The sequence below is a fragment of the Meleagris gallopavo genome, chromosome 5, assembly GCF_905368555.1.
Source record: "Meleagris gallopavo chromosome 5, MGAL_WU_HG_1.1, whole genome shotgun sequence".
Taxonomy (NCBI): domain Eukaryota; kingdom Metazoa; phylum Chordata; class Aves; order Galliformes; family Phasianidae; genus Meleagris; species Meleagris gallopavo.
The window spans coordinates 17,768,979-17,793,802 of record NC_139408.1 but is presented as its reverse complement, the minus strand read 5'-3'; the positions used below and the strand labels follow the sequence as shown (position 1 = coordinate 17,793,802).

The window sequence follows — 24,824 nt, the reverse complement described above, 5'->3', positions numbered from 1 at the left end:
GCTTTTGTTTGCTTTTAATTTTCTCTAATGATGTTTTATGTTCTGGGAGCTCAGCATCCTCAGTTGCCTCTGCCGCATCTGAAGAGGAAATCTATGTGGCACTGAGGACCTGCAACCAGCAGAGAGAATTCAGTGTTGTGAACTTTGCCAGGGACTGCACCTACTTTTTTTACTGCAGAAGACTTTTTGCGTGAAAATTATTTTTGCGACACATCTTAATGCTCGTTAATATTTATGAGCTAACTTAGCTGCTCTGCATGGATTGAAGAAAATTCCCAGTTTCAAGGATGTTTCTTTTCTTTTTTTTTTTTTAAAAAAAACAAACTACTGTGGTGAAAAGTTTTGCAGCTGGGGAAAGCAGGGCAGAAAGTACCAAACTGAGTTGCTAGAGATATTTAAATATATTTTCTGTTTCTATGCATATTTTCTGTTCTATTTACATATGTTACGCTAGAAGTAATGCCTCCTATTTATTTCCATGTAGACTACAACAGCTACAAGGAGTACAACAATGTTACTTAATAGAGCACGTTCGCAGCTACTAAATGTTACCTTCTTACATAGTCACCATTATTAGCTATGCGTTTTGGTCAGCAGTGAACAAAAGCCTGTGTGCTGCACTTGTGACCATCTGCACCAGTGGAGATGTTGCACTGTCAGGGCTGAATTGCACCTCCCAACACCTCCCTGTGCTCGCATCCACTGGCTGGTCTCCATAAACATTCAGCGAGAGTCAGTGGGTGCCATGGAGGAATTCAGTGCCATACCTTTGCTTCATGCTCACTTCCATGTCAGGTGCCATTTCGTCAGGCTGCCCCTCTGCTACCATTTGTCACACGGCAACAAAATGTAACGGAACACTGGTGGGAAGGTTCAACCTCTGCTGCCATACCACCTCCGTCTGATGCTGTGGGCCAGAACCATAAAATAGGAGGCATTACTTTTGGAGCAGCACCCGTTCTTCAGAATGGTTTAACAGAGAAGCAACGTGGTGACTCATCTTTGTGGTGGTGCGGTGTTGTGCCTGAAGGTTGGCACCATCAAGTGCTCTCAGATCCATGCACTTGCTTGGATTGTCTTAGTTTGCACGGAGTGGCGTTACAGATCCAGAACGGGGTGACAGAAGCGCTCCGAAGCAAAACGTTATTAGAAGGGCACTGCGCAAAGCAGTGGCCCTGGCTTTGCTGCACCTAACAAGGGCTCAGCATACTGTTCTCGCGCCTCCGGGTCGCTCCAGGCTCGCGGCAGAGGACGCCGTCTCCGGGAGCTTATCGGGCTCGCCCCGGGCCATGGCACTCTGTGGGGCGGTGGATCGCGCGCGGGAAAGAAGCTGCGCCGCGTGCAGGTGGGTAGCGGCGTGGGGATGCAGAGCAATGCCTGCAGCACCCCTCTCTGCTCAAGCATCCCCCAGCCGAGCGCTGCGCCCACCCCACGCCCGGATCCTTTCACGGGCAGAGCCTGACGCCTTCTGTTCCTCGAGGAAAGCGGCGCGACAGGGGCACGGCACCGCGCCGTGCGGGGACCCGAGCAGGCGGGCGGCGGGCGCCGACTTCGCGCGGCGCGGGGGGGCCCGGAGGCGAGGCGGGCGCTGCCAGGCGGCGGGGGGGGGGGCGGCTCCGCGGCCCGGCCTCCGCCCAGCCCGGCCGGCAGCGTGGCGTGAGGGGAGAGCCGCCGCTGAGCCCTTCCGCCCCGTCGTCCACAGGTAGGCACGGGGGGGTGCGGGCGTTACCTGCCCGGTCCCGAGCAGATGTGTGTGTCGGGGGGAAAGCGAGCACCTCGACTTTTGCTGAGGAATTTCTTGTGCGGGAGGAGGGTCGTGGGGGGCTGCAGGTGAGGCGAAGGGGGAGGAGGTCGCGGCTTGGGATGGAGGGGCCGGGGGTGCCGGGACTGAGGGCTGAGAAGCAGAGGGAAGCGGTGGGCAGGGGCTGCGAGTTCAGGATAGCTGCGCTGCCGCCGCTCTGCCAACGAGAGGCGGAGGAGCCGCAGGTGGAGGTGCTTCCTAAGGGCTCCGCCGGGCAGAGAAAGACGTGGGGTGCAGTTGCTCTGCTCCGCACACCTGTGTCCGTAGGCCCCGCTCCTCAGCACGGGAGTCGCAAACCTCCCCGCCGGCAACTCAACCCGCCCGAGAGCGCGTTCTGCTCCTGCAAGTTTTCACTTCCTTTGCTTTGTGCCTCACCCTTCTCTCCTTTGCTGCGCTCTTGGCTCTATTCGACTGTGCTCAGAGCGACCTGCCTTGTTCGAGGGAGCCTCTGCCGGGAAGAAAAAATAAAAGCCCTCAAAAACAAATGCTATCTTTGTTTAAAGGTATTTGCGGCTCAAGGTTGTGGCTTAGCTGTGGAATTGCGTGGTTTGTCTTTGCTTATACTGAACGCACGGTAGTGCGTTAAAATAATCAAGCTATGAAATAGCAAGACTCAAATGCCTTTTAACCCTCATACTGTCTCCTGCATCAGCTCCAGTGGTCAGAGGTACTCCAGCTCCCTCCGTGGGAAACTGGGAGCTCCCTTGCAGCCGCTGGCACAGATGGAGTAGACGGCAAGATGGGTTAAAATAGGAATTGTTTGTACTGTTTAAAAGTTGCAGCTAATGAAGCAGAGTGCCTGCTGGTAAATTCCTAGCTTTGTTGCTGGATACCGCTGTGGGAGTCGTCAGGCTTTGGTAGGGAAGTTAGCAGGTCCTTAACACATTTGAAATGCAGTAAGTGTTGAAGAGAAATCTGCATAGATTTCATAGCGTGAAGGATCTGAAGTTTCAGCTGTACTTCTGGATACTGTAGGACATTAACTTTGCCTGTATCTTCTATACTATAATAATAATACAAGGACTCCCGTTAGACTCTCAGAAATCAAATGAGAGCACAAACCACAAGGGAGCAGAGGAGGCACTGGTGCTCAGTTCCTTGCAGCGGCGGGGGAGGTTAGCCAGAACCCAGTTAGGAAAAGCACTCCCAAAGCTGTAGGAGGAGGAAAAATGGCCTCAAAGAGCTTTGCTCAATAGTGACAGCACTTTTTTGAATCCCACATTTGATTGCCAATGTGATCTTACATGGGCAATTGCATGTTAATGTAGGCACCACCCAGGCATTTGCAATGATTTTCTCCTAAGTCTGAAAGTTTAGAAGAACTAAGTTGGAAAAAGTAGTAGATGATTTTGGTGGCCAGGCTTGAAGCAATGTTTTGCTTTTTCTGCTGTAAACTAGAACTAAAAGCCATGAAGATATGGCTGAGAGTCCTGGCCAGTCCTTTGCATTGATTCTGACTAGCTCTTTTGATTGTCCTTTCTTATCCCATAGCACTCATGCTTTCCCTTGCTGTTTGGTCCAGAATAGATAATCTTTAAATTCCTTGGGTTGATTTTTCTCTCCCTGACCCCCATTTCAACTCTTCTTCTCCCTGTGTTTGTATTTTTCTGTTTCTCAGCTGAGGCTGAGCTGGAGCTTTCTTCAGCTCAGGAATTCCTCAGATGCTGCAACCTCTGGGTTACTTCTTAGCTGCCCCACTCAGAGCTAGCCCCCATGTTCCCTTGCAGCCTTCCGTTTTTCCTCTCTACCTCTTTCTTTCTTCTTCCTCAGCTGTGCCACATGTGGAGGAAGGCTGTGGCTTCATCCCTTGAGGATGTGCCTTGGGCAATGTGTGTGCATGCCAGGTGTCTGGGATGGGGACACGGTGCTCCTTCAACAGCTCCGTCAAGAACTGTCCGAGGAAGAAAAAATTAATTATGCAAGAGACTCCAGTGGCTTGATCAAGTTTCTTTCTTAAGTTTCATCAGCAGACTTCAATTTCATTGCTTTGGAGGTCAGACTATTGTATTAGGGAGCCTGATGAGCATTTGCTGTGTGACAGAACTGCAAGTTTCTAGAGGAGCCCCGCAGAGCCCCAGCATGACGTAGGTGTTCCCATCAAACTACTTTTCCATTAATTAAAAAAGTAGGCACCCTAAATAGTATGAACTCTTTGATGAGGACATTAGAGGCAAGTTGCTTATCTTCAGCATTTTCATTTTTTTTCCAGCCTTTATTTTTTACACGTAAGTTATTCTTGACTCTTGTCTGTCTGGAAAACCTCTGCTGTAACCTACAGGATCATCATTGCTCCATTTTCTAACTTCACAATCTCATTCTAATCAAGAATGTAAATACATGCATAGTGATTTGCATGTCATTAACTTCAGAAATAAACAGTCATTCTAAGAATCAGGTTTTTTTTGAATCTAATTTTCTTGCCTGTCTGAGAAGTAGCACCTGGAATTCACAAACCAAGATATCTGAAAATATACTTTCCACACTCTGCTCTTTACTTTCTACATTTTTCGCTTCAGTCTGAGAAAAAAAATCATTTAAAAATATGGTTATGGGGATTTTTATAACCGGTTTCTCTCTTAAATCTTCAATAAAATGCTTCACAGGTTTGTGAAGGCATACAGAAGAAGAAAAATATATTTTAAAATGAAAATTTTAGCACGGTGTGTAGTTACAATCATGTTACACTGATTTCCTTGTGATCATTTGTGTATGCAGTGTCTGATGTAGTCCAGAGATTTCAAGGGAAGACCCTGTATATGTGGAAAGGTTACGTGCTGATTTTGAGGAATTCTGGGAGACCAGAGGGAAGCTGATGTCAGAAGTGGGCCCTGAACTTCACTTTCCACAGCACAGAGCTGTGTGCAGACACTGACAGTTCAGGCTGCTGGGCTCTGCATGGAGCAGTCCATAGATGAGGCTGTGACACAGGCGCTTTGCCAACAGTTTACACAATTGTTTTTGCTTGATGTCAGAGATGCTGAGAATAAAAATTTGGGGAATTCTTGCTTGATTTTGGAAGCGATAGCCACAGAAATCTGGAGGAGCTGAGTTCCGTTTATGCTATCTTTAAGAATAAGCAAATGTGATTTAATTCATATTAAAAACCTGAGATGTGAAAAGGGCCTTTGCTATGCATCATTTGCGCAGAATTCAGGTCTTGTTTTAATAGGTTGCCATCAAGCCAGCGAGCCTGTAAGCCAGCACGAGGTTACTTTGGATCAAAATGCCATGATGTATAAGGACCTTCCCCATCTGAAAGGGCTCATGGCCTTTTAAAACAGGATTATCACTAGGGCTGCAAATGCAGTGCGTTATACTCTTGATAGAAATGCATATGTCGGACCTCTCTGAAGCAAAAAGAAATTGATATCGTTGGTGATGATCCAATATAGCAGCTTTAACATGCCTCTTCTTTCAGGAAGGATGGGAAAACAGTGTACAATGTTTTGCTACAAAGAAAGACCTACTTTTAAACCGATGAGATAAAACATGAGGCAAATTGTGGATCAGATTTAAGTTCAAATTCTATTTGAAGAAACATTTTAATCTTCTTTGCTGTGTCACATATAGCATATGGTTTTGTCTGAAGCCTTGGATGCAGTAGTTGTACTTCATGCTCAGCGTCGTTTCAAACAAATTTCTGTAATAGAAGTAAATGGTTTATCTGTCACTTAAATATTCAAACTCTGTTTGGATGCCAGGAGGAAACCAACTGGACTATTATGGTTTTTTTTTTTTGTGTAAAAAAGTGTGGGAGAGTTGTGCTCGTGTTCTCGAGTTCGTTCTTGTGTGTGGGGTCTGTTGTAGCGTAGGGGGAGATGGGCATTGTGCTCAGCAGGGGGAGTGCTGCCGGGCTCTCTATAGATATGCGTGGCTGAGCAATAGGATGCTTAATGAGGGGATGATGAATGAAGTGAAGAGTGCAGTGCCAACACCTTCTTATAGGCACCGTAAACAATCACTGGCTTGTTTTGAGATAATGGCCTTAATGTTCAGGATCTGTGGCGTCTTTCTATTGAAACTGTAGTTGAATTCTTATGCAAAGGACTGACAAGTATAGTTAATTTCAAATGTTTCCTTTCTATGTTTAGCTTCTGAATGTCTCTGATTCAGGTTTTGGTAAAACTTACGCGTAGGCATAAGTTTGCAGTTTCAGATTGCAGTTTCAGATTCAGTGTTTGCCTGCTTTGTGTTAATTCAATTCTATTGATAAAATGGAGCAAGTACTTCACAAAATTTGATATTTGTAATGAGGATGCTATTATTAAGGAAATAGAGTTTTGGGACTGAAGTCCTTCTGATTACAGAGGAGTATGTCCGAGTATGTTTTGAAAGTAAACCTCAGAAAGCAGTTAAATGGTGTTTTTGTGTTCAGTGTTGAGGCTGTGAAGCTATGACGCAGGCTGTGAAGCTATGACGCAGGCTGAGCCAGCCGTGTGAGTTTTACATTTAACATTTAATCACCAGAGGACAGCAGAAAATATGTTCAGCAGTCCTTATTCTGATTACAAAGATACTCTTCCTTTAATTTGTGTTAACTGCAGCATAAATATTTTATATCCTCCAACCATTCTACCATCATGACTCGTATCTGGGGATGTGAGGAGAGGCTGTGGATCTCGAGTAGTCCGGGACTTGTGCAGAGCAGCCTTCCACATTGCTGAGTCTCAGCTTGGGAGATGCGTTCTTGTGTCACGTGCAGCAGCTGCCAACCACTCCTCTGCTGGGCTGACTGGAATGGAGCCCAGCTGAAGTATGGAGAGGAAACAGGGTAGGGGAGGAAAAGGAACAAAGGTGACTAGTACTGGAGGAGAGAAATGATGGAGAGTGAACTATTGCAGTTAAGGTGCAGGTGCTGCATGATGTTAATCATAACCAAGAAAAAGGGTTGAGAGTAGTCTGGGAAATGTGGGTGAAAATAATCAGTGTAAAAGGCAACCAGAGAAGTGTTAGAAAAAGTCCTTAAAACATCACCTATTTTATCAGTCTGGTAAAAGAATTTGTTACCAGTTAAAACTAATGTCTCTGTTTCCCACCTCCGCAAGAAATGTAAAATACTTCCCCAAACTTAACTCTACCACTTAATATGTTCTTTTGTTTCCATCATTTCTGATCTGACATTCAGTTTCTTCATTAGCTGTGAAAGTCCCAGTTGGTCCATTGTACAGCTGAAAGTCTTGCTGTTGACTGAGGTGTAAGGGACTTGGAGAACCTTGCTCCTTGTTGGGAAACATCCCCAGAGCCTGCTTTAAGAATTTTTTGTAATAAGAACTCTGAACCAGTCCTCCTAGTAGCCCAAGGGGTCACTGGTAGTACATGACATGTTGGGTTCAAACAAATTTTTAACAAAAATGTAAGCCATAACCAAGCTAGTTATATAATGAAAAAAACTGATGTAAGAATTTACTGGGTACAAAAGGTGCTTTTGTTTTGACAAAAGTCAATGCTTAGATCCCAGCAAGCTATTTTAAAAGAAGAGCTGATGGCAGAAACTGTGATGTGCAGTTGGCTGTTAGTGATATACGTTGACATTCCGTATATATGTGTTTTCAAAGTGGCTTTTCCAGTCAAGAGGAATAATGTGAACATGTTGCAGTTGAGTTAACATTATATCAGTGTGGTTAAAATTGGTGTATGCTAATATTTTTCCCAGACTCCCACTATTTTCAAATGTTTTACTGACCACTGTAATAGCTGGAGTTCTTTTCATATAATCTAAAAGAATACATAGAGTTCCTCTAGCGTGTTGTTGCTCTTACTAAGTTATAGACCTGCAGAATTCTCTCCTGAGACTGGCCCAGTGCTGCCCAGTGTGCACGGTGCTGCTCACCTCCTCTACTTGCACTAATGGCAAGGGGCTCTCAAAGGACATGGCCTGGTGGCAAATAGGGCATGACAAAAGCCTGCCACTTGCCAGTGCTTCGATGCTAGCAATAAGAGTAAATGTTGAACTGGCAGATGAGTCTTTTAGACCAGCTGATTTCCAATTAGTCTCCCCTTACAGCTTGCATCCACCGTAACAAGCTCAGTAATTTGACCCATTAATTTAGGCTAGCATGTATGCATTTCTGCAACCATTATTACTGAGAACAGACTTCTAAGTACATTATATGTGATTGTAGTTGCATGAAACATTACATCTCTCTTAAATGATATCTATTCAATTAGACAATATGCCCATAAAACACGACTTTGGTGTAGTACATTGTTATTGCTTTTGTTATTGTACATTGCTTTAATCAGATGGCAGAATGATTCTACCATCAGTGCAGTGGACTGTACAATTTCTGTCTTCTCAAGGAAATATTAAGATAGAATTTTCTGAAGCATACTATAGCCTGAAAAACATAAACAAGAAGATGATACCCTTTCCTACTACCAATAGTCACATTTTTTTTTTACATGAAGTATTTTCCAAGGGTTTTTCACCCTGGAAAAAAGATGACTGCTGGTCAATTAAATTTTTTAAACTTTATCCTTTATCTATTTTTCAGTGAGAAAGCCTCTGTTTTAACTCAGTGGCTGGAATTGTTGTGGAAGCTACAAGTTAGCTTCCACAAAAAAGTGGTGTGCAACAAGAAGAGGGCACACATTTAGCTCAGTAATTGTCCCTCTCCTATCACGTGCTGATATCTTGTTTGGATTAGACCTGAAATAGCTGAGAACATTAAAAAGAAATGACAGTGTTATTTGGTAAACCTGTGCACTTCTGGTGATTATAGCTTGTAAGCGTGTGGTTCACAACAGCACTGTGTGTCAACTGAGGGCATCTGAGAGGAGGCATCTGGACAAGGACCTTCAAGTGTGGGGAGACTTGTCTGCTTTTGTGCTTAGCCTACTGTTGTAAGGGAGTAGGGAATAGTTATAGGGCTTTACTGCTTCAAAATACTGCTTCAAATTAGAGATGGTTCAGTTTTATCGAACTTCAGTGATCTAATACCTTCTGTTTCAAGTGCAGTGAATAGTCCTGAAAGGTGCCATGGCTCAGCTATCTCCACAGGGCAAGCATCTCTCTTTTGTCTTCTCTTTTCTACAGTGAGTCTGAAAACCATTGAGGAAGTCAGCAGCCTGCAGAAATTTCATGCTTCTTCCATTTCTTGCTTCCAGCCCTGCTGTGGCTTCACCAGTTCCCCCACCCATGCACTGAGACCCACCAGGAGAAGCAGTCTGCAGACTTGCAAATTGCCCCACCACCCTGAGGTAAGGCTATGCGGCAGAGAGAGAGACTACTCACATAGGCTGCGGAAGGAGGGATCTCTAGGCCAGGACCGAATGCTCATGTTGACTGTTCATCCTACGGCAGTGCTGTAGTGCCACTTTCTTTCCCCTGGTGATGACTCTTGAGGTGGCCAGGCACTGTCTTCTGCCTAGCTACAGTTACATGGGGACACGCACAGTGACAGCGGCACCTGGAGGCTTGCTACAGCTCCCACTGTATTGATGGTTGCTGCAGGCCATCTCTGGAGTTTGTCCTCTGATGCCTTGCCGAGGTGTTATCTGTGCTTTGCGAACTGTGAGCACCACCTGCAAAACTGAACTTGACCTACCATTTTCCACCTGATGAAAATGCATTATGGAAGAAAAAACAGTTTTATATTTAGTCCTCCTGCTGCGTGAACCAGAAAATTTGCTTCACCTTGCCATCAGCATAGCATTTACCTGATAGAAATATTTCCCCTAAATAAATGTTTAGAAATGTTATAATGGAAGGACTAGCTTTTAACAAATTAAGCTTTTTACTCTGGCCTTTGCACTTCTACAGTCAGGCTTGGAAAGTGAAGTTTTTGTGTCTCTATGCCACTTAGCTTGTCAGTTATCTGTGAGATGAACACATAGGATAAAGCGGTGTGAAATTTGTAGACTTCAAAGCCCATGAGGAACATCTGAGGAAAATAAATGTTTATTTTTTATACTTTGATATCCTCAACTGGTGTCAGCAGCTCGGCAGAAGTCAGTTATTTATACCACCTCAGAACTCGATTCAAAATAATAAACATTGATGCAAAGAGCAGGCACTGTGAATCAGCTTATAAATGCCATGTGGAAGACAATGTTTCTAAAAGATCCATGTTAGAGAAAAAGTTAGAAGTAGCATTTTGATTTTTTTTTATGCTTCTCTTTGTTGGAAATATCCAAATAATTTTGTCAGGACGGTATCTCTGATAAAAGCAGATTTTATTTGCGATTGCAATGGCGGGCATCCTGCAAGCAGGAGCGCACCTATGGACACAACGTGACAGCCTTTATACCCTGTTTTCTCCCCCTTGCCTCCCCCCTCTTCCCTATTTCCCCACTGGCTGGGTACTCCAGGTTCACAATCTTATCAGAGGATTTACATTTGTTATTTACTTGTTAATTTGTTTGTTATCTGGTGTCAGTCAGTAGCCATCCTGTCGTTTCCAAGATGTCTCAGTGCTCTTCTTGTCGAATTGATACGGTGATTTGCTTCCAAGTCTTCCTTAAACAAGGATCACCGGGGCGGGGGATGATGCCAGGCCTTCCGATGTCTCTTCAGGCACTTCCTCGGGCATGCCATGACTTGTTCTCTGGTTTGATCTGGTGCAGGATATTCTTGCAGTGTGTATGACAAAATATACATATATACACCTATATACACCTATATACAGAGCGTGCGTCCCTGGGAAGGGTTATCTAGACGATAAGTGACGTAAACTATCAAAGATCTTCCCCAAGTTAAGCAGAAAGACTCCCAAAAAGAACTATGACAGCGGAGATCATGAAATAAAAATATATATATTATCCAATTCTAATGCAGAAACAACATTTGATTCCCACATCTTCTCTCCTGTTCCCCCTCCTAGGATATGCTAGTTGTCCTTTATCACTTCATTTTCTCCTTAGGAAAGTGATGCATCTCACACAGCAACGTGGTGAGAGAAGTGGCTCGCGTCTCTCAGATTTGGACCATGGGATATCACTGTTTGTTTCTTTTCTATTGGATTATGTTTCTAAACCCAAATGTCCATGTACAACAGCACTTGTGCATGATGGCTTCTCTGCCTTCCCCCCCTACCGAGGCCACAATCTTCATTTTTAATGAGCTCCTGAGATAAAAACCTTCTGTATGTTTCAAAGGCAGAAAGGAGTAAGAGCAACCTTTTTGAAATTTCAAACGAAAACTTAAATTTTTACTAGGAGTTCTCTCTGTTGTGGTTATCTACTGATTTGGTATGACTTCTCTTCTGTCTGGACTGAAACGCTGAAGGTTCTTATGAAATTTCCCTCACATGAGGCTTCAAATTGACAAGAAGGATGTAAAACTCCATGGCATCAAACTCATCCTTTTTTTTCTATTCCTTTCTGGCTAGTCTGTGATAGCTGCTGAACCAGATGGGACAAAAGATACAATGCTAGGTAGGCTGAACCTAGCAGTTTAACAGTGTGCTTGGGTCTCTACGGTTTTAGCAGAAAATACACAGTGATGTTTTTGTAGAGTTTGTTCATATTTGCTATTTTTATTCAGAGTAACAAAACATTGCATACTACAAAATGACAGGTGAAATAGTGTATTGATTACATGCATTTTTATTCATGCATAAAATTAAATAACTTTAAATCTAAAACTGAAATTAATAATATACCAAGGTCCTCAGAAATCCACATTTCCTTATTGATTATCTGCAAGTGTAAGGTGGTCCCAAAATGTATTGTCTAATTTATAATATTAATTTATGTTGCACACCAATGTGACCATTAACTCAAGCCTTGCTTCCACAATATTGTTGTAAAATATTTTATTCTTAATTTTTTTCCTCTTGTCCAGTCTAGCTCACTGTTCTTACGGAATTTCCATATCACTACATTTGAATTGCTGATGAAATTACTGTTCGGTGTTTCCAGACCTCTCCAATTTGGTCAAATCTTGCTCTGAAGGCTTTTAATTTTTATTTTCCTGCTTGAACTAAAAGATAGTTTTTGATTTTAAGTTTGGAAACATTGGATTATTATTATTATTATTATTTTTTGCCTAAGCAGTTTATCATAGTTTAATCTTTCAGTAAATAGTTGTGATATTTTAGAAAAGTTGTAGGCTGAAAGTATCACATATGTAAAATATGTCACCTTGGAAAGGCATTGGTCCAACTGGTCACCAAAAGAGTGAGCAAATCACTTGTTTTCTAAATCTTCATTGACATGCCATTGGCATGAAGATGATGCTTCAGATTTCTGAGTAAATATTGCATTTTTCCCTGTGTAATAAGACAGTTCTGTGATCGTAGAATCAGATTCAGAGATGCAAAACATCATGAAAATTAAGCTCAGTATGAAAATGAATGAAAATAAGCTCAGTTCCTGCTTTTATTTTCCACCAAATCTGTAGAATCCCATCTATGGGAGAGTTTGGGTCCCGTTAGGCACTTCTGTCTGGTGTAAAGGTTCCCAATTTCTGAAATATCTTTAGTTTTTGTGTGCCTGGGCTGTTTAGGTTTAACTCACAGATTAGTTTTAACAGTTTCTCACAAACTGTGTACAAGTGTTTCATTTATAGTTGCAAATACGTAGAAGAATGTTTGTGTTGCAGTAGCACCTAGAGGTGTTAAACAGGTGGCAGCTTGTCCTGGTATAGTGGTGTAGAGAACATTGGTTTTGCTTTGACAATTGCCTGGCTTAAATTTAACGAGGAGAAAAAAACCCAAAAACTACTGTACTATGAAAAGTATTCACTATCTACAGTCCTGCTGTAACAAAATCTGTGCCTAATCTTGTCAGTTCAAACCACTTTAGTGCCATTTTAAAATGAATTAATATATCTATAAGAGATTCTTGAAGATTATTGTGTTTGTAGAAAACCAGTCCTGTAGCCTTCCAAGTGAGCTCATTAGGGAGCAATAAATATTGGCTGCAATGTTCTGCAGAAATAAAAAGTTTTTCCTATGTGGTTATCATGCAAACTTGATACTTCTGTTGTGTGGCAGTCTTGTGAGGCTGGTACAGTGGATGCCATGTCTTGTACTGGACCAGCGAATATAAAGATTATTTTGTTGATGTTTATTTTGTTTCAGAGTTCTTAAGGTAATTGTAATTTTTTGTCACTGGACATTTGTAAGAACAAGTAAGAGATATCTGTTGGCAAACACCTGGGCAGAGGTTTCTTAAGTGGTGATGGAATATACGGCCCCAAGGTTCAGCCAGTGAGGTCTACTAAGTATCGTTGTTAAGGTGGTCTGTTCTTTGTAAAATGCTTAAGTTTAATTACTGTAAAGAGAGTGGACTGGCTTGCAAAATGCCAATTCCAAAATTCCGATTTCTTGAAAAGGTTGAATATGTGTTTCAAAACCAGGGAAAATGAAATTGTGTGTAAGCTGCTGACAGCTATGTAAGTTGGGAAACTTTTTCTTCTTGTTTATTGCTGCATCCCAAGCCACGGGTATGGCAGCAATCCCAAAATAAGGCATCAGTAAAGCACAAAGTTTTTCTGTAGTACATTTAAGTTAGTTTTTATTTTGTCTTGTACAAACCCTTCACTTCCCCTTTGTCATTTGCCAAGAAAAAATCTTTAACCTCTCTGGCTTTTTTTTTAATTTCTTATTTAGTAGTTTGCATTTCAGAGTTTCTGTGGAGATTGTTGTTAGAAATGTCATTGGTGGCTGTGTGATAAGGGAAGTGTAACCTACCAAAACCTTCAGTAAAAGGTTTCTCCCTCTCTCAACATAAATTTTACAGGCAGTTGAAAATAGAGGCTATAAAGACTTCAATCTGGGCAAATACAGGAAAGAGGAGGGCAGAGCAGCTGTTGTTCTGTGCTGGGCACATATGGTAAAGAAGATTAAGTTATATGTGTTTGAAGTGGTAAGTATAATAATATAACTCAAGTTTGACAGCAGTTTAGACAAAATCTCTTTCCATATATTTGAATCATCAAATAATGACCTCGCAGGGGTGTAAACAACATTGTTTAAAGCAGGTAACTCTGAACTCTAGAGTTCTTGAGGTTATAGCCTGGCTGCTCAGCAGCTCTCACACAAGCAGCTTGGATGCTCCTACAGTGTATATACTTTAGGGGAAAAGGGAAGAGGCATGATAAGTCTCTAGTATACCTTTTCTGTAATCTGTCTGTTTTATTTTCAGTTGCCTAGGGAAATGTGGATGAAACACATAGCTCAGTCCCAGATGTCTGCATTTCAGCTATGTCATGGAAGGCAGGATTGCATATTGTATTGTAATACATGTTCTAATTTTAAAGGATACTATTTTTAATTTTGAGAGTTCTACACTGTGCAGGGCATCAACAAGAAGGTCCTAAGAACAGGACTGAAGGCTTTCAGCTATACAAAAACTTAGTCTGACAGTTCTTTTACACTGTATATCTCTGCATCTCATGAAAGACAGAATGGAGTTGGACAAGATACAAAGGCAGAAGAGGCCGTGACTTCAGTTTGGAGAGCAGAAGGAAGAGAGAAATGAGGTTTTGAAAGTCATGAAGGCAATGGATTTACGTGTGTGTGGAACTGTTTTTCATTGAGTTTTGCAACAGGAGAGCTAAAACCTGATATTTCTAGTTAAAACTAGTAGCTTGGTTTAAAGCTGATAAAAGAAAGTTCATTTCTTTGTACGGTGGATAACGAATTTTCAAAAATAGGTGAAATAGGCAGGCGTGGGAGCAGACAGTACCATCAGATTAAAAATGGGATTGGAGAAATTCATGGACTGCAATTCCCTGCAAAGATGCTAACTGGACTTGACAAGGATATGCCCTCCAACATTCCTTCTACTTCTTAATGCCGAGGAAGCCAGAGGGAGAAGTTGACAGGAGGTGACCAGGTTTGCTTGAGCTTCCTTTTGTCATCATCAGAGATAGGATGCTGGGCTAAATAATCATTGGTCTGTAGAATAATGTGGAATAATGTGTTTTAAAATAATTAATGAATTAGTGTTCATCTCTAAATATGGCTGTGTTGATCTCAATAGAGAAGACAGATTGAATATCCTAGAGAGGTCATCCTCTTGCTAGGATGTATTAAGCCAAAACTACTGAATCAGATATGATACACACCTTATAGACAAGATAATTTACCAACTGGGCATGCATTCCAAGGGGCTTTGGAGTCATTGAGACTCTTATGGGGCAGAAAACTGCCCCATATCTGTTGACCTAGACGTTGCATGTTGTGCTTGTGAAAATCTGCACCAGTGGAGATGACCTTTAATGGCTGCTATGTTGGCATCGTTGCTAGGAAAATGTTTCCCATGCAGTCCTTCTTTCTTCAGCCTGAACAGATGGAAGTCAAAAGGCACCAAATCCGGACTGTTATGTGTGTGTGTGGTGTCCAGCCAAGACTGGCAATGTGCTCCATGGTCTTTAAACTGGTATGAGGCCTAATGTTATTATGTTGCAAGAGCAAGGTTGTCATCTTCTCTGTCCTGCCTCTGTAAGTTCAAGCCTTCAACTTAGATGTCATGATCAGAGTTGATCATTTGTCTGGGTTCCAGAAAATCCAAAAGGATTGTGCCTTTCCTATTCCAAAAGACACTTTACTTGCTGAGCGCTGTGCCTTGAACTTTTTCTTCCCATTAAAAAAAATTCCCATATCACCAATCCATGGATTGCTGTTTTGACTCTGGCTCTTAGCGATGACTCTATATCTTGTCACTGCTAATGATGTCATCTAGGAAAAGGTTACCTTCAGCCTCATATTTATTCAGTAGGTCCTGACAAGCTTGCATACGGCGTTCTTTCTATTCTTGCGTGAATATCTGTGGGACCTACCCAGCACAAACTTTGCAATATCCCAACAATGCAAAGTGCTTTTCAAGCTAATGAACATAATAAATATATAACTCACCTTCTGCTAAGACTCATTAGAAAAGTTGACTTATTCAAGCCCTGATAGTTGAATTTATTTATGCTGACTATCAGTGTTATTTTGTAGTAGCTGCAGTTATCATGGGGTACTGTTTCACTCAACTAGGTGACCAGCAGATTGAGACGTTCAATGGTGTCAGGTTTTAAAAGTTTTCAGCATTGTAGTCATCATAATTTGTGACTACCAAGAACTTTATATAATAAGCTGAAATGCCAGAAGTATATGAGAAACTTCTAATAACGCTAAGAGAACAGTGCAATTTTATTTCCCTCCTATAAATATGATTGTGTTGATCTCCACAGAGATAACAAAGAATGAATATTCTGGAGAGGCTATTTCTCTTGCTCTGGTTTATTAAGCAAGACTTTCAACAAACCTTTAGAGTACGATGTTTATCAGAAGACGTGTAGGGACCATGCTTTATCTGGGGAGTACAGAGTCTGAAATTTTTTTTATGGAACAAAGTATCAATGTAAAGATGAGAGCAAGTTTTCAAAGCATCAGCTTAGGAGCTTTTCATGCATTATGGGGAAACCTAGTAACAAATTAATTGAAAAAATTACATTGCATATGAGACTTTTCCTGATAATGTTATGTTTTAAAGCTATTCAAATTATTGTTTGCAAATTGAATGATAGATAATGAGCAATTATCCAATTTACTAATTACTAATTACAATGCTAATATGTCATTAACATCCAATTTTGTTAGCACTTAGGAATGATACTTGATTTTGGTTTCTTACCAGTGAGTTTGCATTTATTGGTAGTAATGAAGCACAAAAGATCCTTTTCCTCTTCCTTTTTTCAGACTTTTTCCTCTGAAGGTTTTTCAGAAAAACAGTGCTATCCTCATAGTTCTTATTCTTTTCTCCTCCATAGCTGATATTCACTGTTTTGTTTGCTACTAATAATCAAGTAATTCTAATTTCCATGCCAATAATATCCATGCAAGCATCCTGTGAGATCCTGTGTTCAGCGAGTGTTCTTTGCAATATTTTTTAGATACACATTAATTTCTTCCAGTTTGCCTGTGATTTATAATACTATTTAGAACTTTCCTAAATACTTGTAAGAAACTATAGTAATAGGGCTCATTAGTGTTGAGGTGATGTACTGCTGGCATCTGCTGCCATCGCATAGCTGGTAAGGAAGGCAAAGTGGTTGTGGGAGATGGACAAAGACTCTGAGACTTGAAGTATGGCCAAAATGGACAATGGCAGGCAGGACTGTTCATATGGAACCAAAATAGATCTTGAGTAGGTTACGTTGGAGACTCTTGGTGTTACCATATGTTTATGATTCTATAACACTCACAATATGTCTCCCAGCTGAAGCTATGGCCCACAATCCTACTGAGGAAATAATGTGATATCTTCAAAAAGGTTCAGTGCTCAGAATAGTATGTCCCTTTGAATAAGCCTTCCTCAGACTTGAAAAGTGGCTGGCATACCATAAGTCTGTGCTGCCATTTAGGCAGACCTGGGCAGGCTGGAGGGCAGTGAGAGCCAGTGTAGAGTCCTGCCCCTGGGTAGGAATAACTGCAAGCATCAGTACAGGTCGGGGGGTGACTGGATGGAAAGGAGCTTTGCATAGAAGGACTGAGGTAGCTTGAAGGACAGCAGGTTGGCCATGAGTCAGCAGTGTGGTCAAGAAGGCTGACAGTGTCCTGGGCTTCATGAAAAAAGATCGTGGCCAGGAGATCCTGGGAGATGATCCTCCCCCTCCACTCTGCCCTGGTGAGACCACATTTAGAATACTGTGTCCTCGTCTCCCAAGTTCAAGAGAGACAGAACTACTAGAGAAGATCCAACAGAGGGCCACAAGGGTGATTGGGGCCTGGAGCATCTTCCATAGGAGGAAAGGCTGAGAAGTCTGGGACTGTTCAGCCTGGAGAAGAGAAGACTGAAAGAGATCTTATCAATGCTTATAAATATCTAACAGGGAGGAGTCAAGTGAATGGGGTCAGACTCTTTTCGGTTGTGCCAAGTGGCAACATAATGGGCACAAACTGGAATATAGAAAGTTCCAAATAATCATGAGGAAAAACATATTTACTTTGAGAGTTACAGAGCACTGGAACAGACTGCCCAGAGAGGTTGCAGAGGCTCCTTTTCTGGAGATGCTCAAAACCTGCCTGAATACTTTCTTACGTAACCTACTCTAGGGAACCTGCTTTAGCAAGGGGTTGGACTCGATGATCTCCAAGTGGTTCCTTCCAACCCTTATGATTCTGTGATTCTGTGGAACACAGTCATGTAGAGATTAAAGATTTGCTTAATTGAAGCCATGCATGCTTTTAATTAAATAAGCCTTTTTGTATTTCACATTCACAACTGTACTCTTCACACTTGCAAATATTTTTTTTTCTTTCCTTTTATGTATGTGGTGTGTATTGAAGGTGTAGCTTAGGTCAAGGTGACACTGCAGTGTTAGCTTTGCTTAATTTCTGACGCCCTGTAAAAAGAGAAGGAGGGGAAAGAGAAGGGCTGGGTTTGTCTAAGATTGCATTTTAAACAAAATACTCCATTTCGTAGGATAAAGATAACTCAAACAGAGCTTGCAACTACCCTGTACATATAAATCTTAGCATTGGCTTAGCAGACTACATTGCCATATACTGCTTTGGGGCATATTAGCATTTATTTTTTCCACATGGAAGGTCAGTTCTCCATATAGCAGTTTACATATTTTTAGAGCTGATTTAGTCATCTGTAGTAGCTGAGTACCTTTTTGTAGGTATATGTGACCTCTTCTGTCCCTCTATGCCTGTTTTTTTTTTTTATAATTATTATTTGTTTTTAGCTTTTCTTAGTATTATATTATTTATAGGGTTAAACAAATTTTTGGATTACAACTCTAGGACAATAATTAACTTGCTTATAGGAAAATAAAGGCAAGGAATGGAACAAGATGTGAACTGAAGAAACACCTGACAAAAGGCAGTGTAACCCATATTTGAATATTAGTGGAAAGCTACATGCTTTCTTTAATAGTATTTACACTTTCTGTATTTTGGGCAAATTCCAGTTTCTAAAATTGAAGACCCTAAATTACATTCGTACTATGAGCAGAAGCACAGCACTTAATAAATCCCTCATGAAAATATTAGCTCATGTTCTGTGCAGTGCATTTGTAGTGGAAAAGCCGAACAAATAAACCAATTGGTGCCTGGTGTGACCCTGTTTACTCTAATATGCTATGTGAGCAAGGAATTTATACAAGGAAACAAGGAAGCTTGCATGGAGATCTGCCATCTGGGTCTGGCATATGTGTTGTTAAAGCTACCTATAAAGATAACAATATCAGCTTTTTGAATACTAGTAATTAAGAAATAGTTTTTCGAATACCCGTAATAAGTAGTTTCTATGTCCTTCTTTCTCCTCAGCAAAAACAAATATGCAAGTTGCATTAAGCTTTTACATTCTTTTATTTGTTAGGCTTCCAGTTACACTGAACCTAGTTTGCTTGCTATCTGTATTCATAAGGGCTAGAAGCAAATCCTAGCTTAAATAAAACGATTTAAAAGACATCTTGCTGTCAGTACAGATGCCTCAGATTTATTTTCTCTGGATGTCTCTGCTGTGTTAAAACACATAAAAATGTGTTGTAATATAAATGAATTTAATCTTGTTGAATATTCATTAACATGTATGGAGATAATCCCATTTAGGCAACTCAGTACGTTCACTTGAATGTTTTCTTCACTTGCGATATGACTTATGTTGTTATGTCTTGTTCATTTTAAACTATGTCCGTCATATTCTACAAGTCTTGTGTTGAGAAAACATAGCTATTGAAATGTATTTCTATTACCTTTAAATACTGCTAGCAGGATATAAGCTAGTTTATTTTTCTTAAAATGGTGAACGATTTTCTTGATCAAATTTTAAACCCTGCCCATATTGCTTAACATAAACCTGCTGTCAGTAAATGGAATGGGATGGAGATGGAGATGCGTGGGCTCATTTATCCTATTGGAGCTATAGGTAAGACCTGGCAGCTGAATAATTGATCTGTGGGCAGCCTGGCTCTCCTTGCACTGTGCTCGGTCACAGTCCCTGTCTCCGCCTGGCATGACTCCCTATTTAATCTCTACTTACCACCCAGTTCAGCCAGGAAAGTCAATAAAATCCCGTCTTTTGCAAATATTCCTGTCTTTAAGAGAAGCATGAAGGAGCCGATGCTGCAGCTATTGGCAGTGGTTTGTGATTTGTAGCTGGAGAGATCTCTCCCTCCTGTTGTCAAAATGCTAACAAGTATTTCCACAACAGAGTAATGGCTGTTTAGATGGTACATATAAATAAAATGGAACCATCGGGGCTACTGAAAAATTGGCAGATACAGTGCTCAATTATCTTGAATAGATTAAGACTGTTTCTTCCTTTTTGATAATTGTAATCTGTGAATTTCATTCACTTAGTGAAAAATTTGTTTCCTTTTTCGTCAACAGCTAATAAAATGCAAGGCCATTTGAATGTAAGTCTGACTTGTAAAGAAAGAAAACAAATAATCAATCAACAGCAACAAAAATTATCCAGAATGAACACCCAGCCACTTTTTTTGGGTAAATACAATCTTTTGTTTGAGTTTAGACTCAGTTGCACAAACAGGCAGCAATTGAATACAAGTACTTCTGTGAATCTAAATGGCAAAGCTTTTCACCTCAAAGAACAAAAGTAGAGTTTGGGGAGTTTTGACTTAATTTTCTTGGACACATCTAGTGAAATCCATGAAGAATTACATCCAGAGTGAGCAGCTTCTGGCCTTTAGAAATACTATTATTTATTACTGTGGATTTTGTAGTGTTTGGGAAATAATTAGGAGATGTGAACCGAAGATGTAATTTTTCTTTCATCACTGATTACTTATGAATTGCAGTAATACTTACCACTTTAATTATATTGCAATTTCATATTCAGATAAGAATGGAAAAGAAAGTGGTTTCTTTTTTCTTCTTCTTTTTTCTTTTTTCACTTAAAAAATTATGTAACTGAATATAATTTTTAACCTACTATGACTAACAATAAACAACAATGCAGGATCTGTTTCTGGTTCTTCTTATCAGAAACATATGAGCTGCCTGGAAAATAAGGTATTCTTTTTATGGCACAGTTTTCCTAGTAATGAGAGTCTCCTTAAGGTTATGTTTAGGAGTGGAAAAATTTTGTTTTAGAGATACAGGTCATAGATACTGAATAGTTTACACAGAAGCTACTAGCAAGTCATTCAGATGTTGACAGGTGGAGATGTCTGTTAGCAGTGTACTTTTGTTCTTGAGCTTAAATTTACTATTTAGCTGGAACGCTGAGTATGTTGCAGGTGTTTTAGTGGCTACCCACCATCTCTTAATGAAGTATCAGTTGAAAAAATGGATTCACGTTGTCTCTTCCTCTTTGAGTTCTCCTTAGCTGATGGCACAATCACAGGTCTTAAGAATCATTGTACAGGTTTTGTATGTTCAGCCTTGCTGTGCTTCGGGTGGCTGTCAATCCACCTATGTGCTTGTAACACGGCTACTATTTAAGTATCTCACAGATTCCTCTGAACCTGACTTCTCAGTTTTATTTATTTATTTATTTATTTATTTATTTTCCCAAAGGGACCTTTTTAATGAAGGTTATATTGCACTAAATAGTCTGTTAGAGAGGTCAGCAGCCATGAGTGATGTGCTCTGAATTCATGGCTGCCCTACTTTATCAGGGGAATGGGAGGAGAGAAATCTAGAAAGAGGTTGCCTTGAGGCTACCTGCTGTAGTTTCTGTGCTTGGGAAACCTCTGGTGTCAAGCAGCAAGGTGACAGGTCAGATTAGAAGTGCTGTGTGACTGTTTGGGTGCTGGTACTGCCCAAAAGTGCTTTGTTTTTGAGTAGGATTTTTGCTAAATATGGTGCTTGTCCAATTTAAAGAGCCCAAGTATTTGTTGTAAGTGAGGAGTGTTTTTATGACAGATTTGAATCCTGACTCACTCACCATCAGCTTATTTTTACTTCTATATCTGCTCATTTAGCCACGGTTTAGAAGGTCACTATATTCCCCATTTATTCATGCTAATCAGGTCTCAGATATCAAATGCGAAGATTCTGTCTCTTACTGTCACAAGCCTTTTGTACCTTTTGAACAGCACCACAGACCCCATTGACTTCCAAATGCAAGCAGCCAGCTGTGCCCAATATTCATAGCCATGAAACAGAGGCAAAGTGCGTCCCTGAGATTCAGCAAGGGATTTGCATATTCTGTTAACTTCTTCCATGCATTGCTTCTTTTGCATCCTGCACGGCCATTCCTGTTGGAGACCAAGATGATTGGAGAACTGCAGTATGTATGCAGGCCAGATCTGTTCAGCAAGTTTTAATCAGGATCGGTAAAATGAAGCCAACAGTAACACACGTCCCAGTGGACAGTCATGACACATTGCACAAAACTCTAGGAAAAGGGATACCCTTTGTTGCATGGTGCAGGTAGTTTGTTATGAACATGGATGGTCTGGATCTGCCAAACTGACCAGTGAGGTGACCCTGAGCTCAACTCAGATCATGTCCTGCTGATGCTTTTGTACCTTATCTTTCCTCCTGCTCCTCCAAGCTCAGGCAGTTAGGAGAAAATACCCGGTGGGGTAAGTGACTGAGGGTCCCTTCTTAACATCTGCTTGGAACACCCCTGGCTTAGTTCTAACCTGTCTCATTTTAGCATGTCGTGTTGCCTAAATTCCTGATGGCGCTTTCTCTTGCATTGGGTAAGCATATTTGAAGAAGCAATTTGTGGAACTGTGAAGCTTCTCCGCATCTTCAGTATAAATGCAATTAAAGGTATTTTTATATTGTCTGTATTTAAACAGAAAGTAAATGAATTTTTGCTGCTAGCATGAGCTCGCTCCCACAGACAGTGAATAATCTGAAGCCACAAAGCATCTAACATTTTAGAAGACTGTTCTCTGCTACTGCACAAAATCCAAGCATTGAAGCCATTGGGCTTGGATGGCTGAAGAAAAGAAGATTAGAGTAGTTGAGCATAACAGAGAGTCACAAATAAATGAATTCATTCCAGTAAGTGTTTAAGCAGCTGTAGATTTCATATTTGGTTCTAAAAGATCTATGTGGAGTTCATTCTGTACTGAATTTTAAATGTATACCCAAATACAGTCTCTTCTAATGAATAAAATAACTATTCTACTTCTTTTTTGAACTGTTTTCCTGATGCTGTTCACATTTCAACCTTGTGAACAGACTTCCTTTGTTTGCTCTGGCTGTATACAGTGGCAGAATTGGACAACAGAAGTCTCGCAAAATCTCAAATGGCTCTTCCCTTGCTACATTTATTTTTCAGCTCACTGCTCTTCTCTTTGCAGAGCTAGAATCAAATGTGGTTTGCTTATTCAGTCTCCCTCAAGCAGCCTTTCAATCCATCATATACGTACGTGCTAGACACACAAACCTTGGTGCTAAAACTTAACCCAGTATCTGAGCCTTCAATTTAATGGGGGGGAAAAAGTGGAGAACTCAGTGTGTGTGTTTGGGGTCTTTTAGTATAAAAGACACTTGGAAGTCTGAGTGTTATTAAACTAATGAATGCCTGGAGCCTTACTATGCCTTCAGATCTCTTATAAGTTACCTGAGTTTAACAGTTCAACAGTTAGCACTTGGTTGCACTTTGTTAGCAGAGTTGGCACAGCTGGACTGCTTTAGTCATTTTTTAGAACTGGTGAGGTGTTCACATATTCATGTGAACTCTTCTGGTGTTCAGTTCTGTAGACCTTCACTCAAGCTTGAAGACCTCGTATACAAACTGTCTTTGACATCAGAAGCTGCTTGCAACACAAGCTTTTGTGCAAATTGGGGATCTTCAGTGTTGGTAACTAACGAAGATTTTTGTGTTCACAGCTGACGAGAGGTAACACTTAGCATGCTATGGTAGTATTAAGGATGTAAGGGCTGTTTGTGTTCAGAAAGCTAGGATAAATTCATGATATTTCTAATTTAAATTGTATTGATTAAAACATGCTAATCCTTCAGTGTAATGCTCCCAGATGCTTCATTTCTGAGTGCTTCCATATATCTATTCGCCATTCTCATAAATTCACAAAGAGGGGTATTTCTCAGTGGCCATGCAAACAGCTGTGCAGAGAAGCTGGCTGGTCAGCTGGGAACCAGGGCCAGGCTGGAAACTGGGATGTTGAAACTGTTCTAAGAGGTTAGCGGGAATATTCCCTCAAGCTTGCCTTTGCCAATATGGTTGTATGATTTCTAGTTGGCATGCATTTGTGTGAGTCAGAATACTGGCACAATAAATGCATGTTTGTTTGCTGAGGTGTGTCTGGACATGCTTTATCTAGTCAGTAGCCAGATTTACTTAATTTTGCTCTTATCAGTTAATAAGTTGTGCTTTCCAGAGAGTGCACCTAGGCACAGAAAAATGCCCACAAACAAGGTTATTTCCCTGTATTGATGATTCATTACGTGCATGTGTTATAATAGAAAAAAGTAAACATGGAAATTTTGCTGCTTTATTCCACTAGTTAAAATTCCTACAAATACTGGACTGTTCCTAGTCTGAAAACTTGCCAAACCAGTAGGAAGGCCTGACCAGTGTTGGGACTGATGGTTCTGAGACCCCCTGTGGTGTAAGGAGGCAGCCACAGCAGTGCTGGCTGAGCCGTATGGGAAAGAAGCAGTGCTGAGCATAGCAGCCAGCCCTACAAATGCTGCATGGCTGTGGCCACACTGCTCCCGAGCTCTGTTACTGATGCTACATTGCACACTGCAGAAACATCAGATCTCCTCACTGCAGTGCACCGAATCTTGTAGGTACTGCCAGCTGTACCATATGTCTAAGCACTTTGGAGTCATCATTTGATTCTTTTCAGGTTGATTTGATAAGGAAAACGGCTTACAAGGCAGGGCTGCAAGTCTTTTCTCCCCTCTATATCCCTCACCTTCTATTTTCCAAGTCCTTTGTTGTTTAAATTCAGCTATAATTTTAAAGGAACAGAAATCTCTTTAGGTGTTACATTCCTACAAATGCTATAAAAATTGTTGATTAGATGTAGGAGAGACCCATATTAGTGTTCGATGAAAGGAAAGACATGAGGCTAGCAGCTGCCCATCCTATTTCTCTCCCTTGCCCAGCCAGGCATGAAGGCCACAGATGGAAGAGAATCCTATTGCAGTATAAAGTTCTGGGGATGCAAGAATAACTTTGG

The 24,824-nt window shown here is 41.1% G+C and overlaps 1 protein-coding gene across 4 annotated transcripts in view; it reads left to right on the top strand.

Annotated features, from left to right (window-relative positions):
- Positions 1-1,607: 1,607 nt before the first annotated feature.
- Positions 1,608-24,824, top strand: part of SHANK2 (SH3 and multiple ankyrin repeat domains 2) — a 344,905-nt gene continuing 321,688 nt past the window's right edge. For 3 of the 4 annotated variants that reach the window (XM_085224521.1, XM_085224520.1, XM_085224518.1), the window contains exons 1-2: positions 1,626-1,702; positions 8,838-9,001. The gene's annotated coding sequence lies outside the window, so the exon portion shown is untranslated. Of the gene's footprint in view, positions 1,703-8,837; positions 9,002-24,824 lie in introns of all 4 variants that reach the window. The other variant, XM_085224519.1, reaches the window with a different exon arrangement.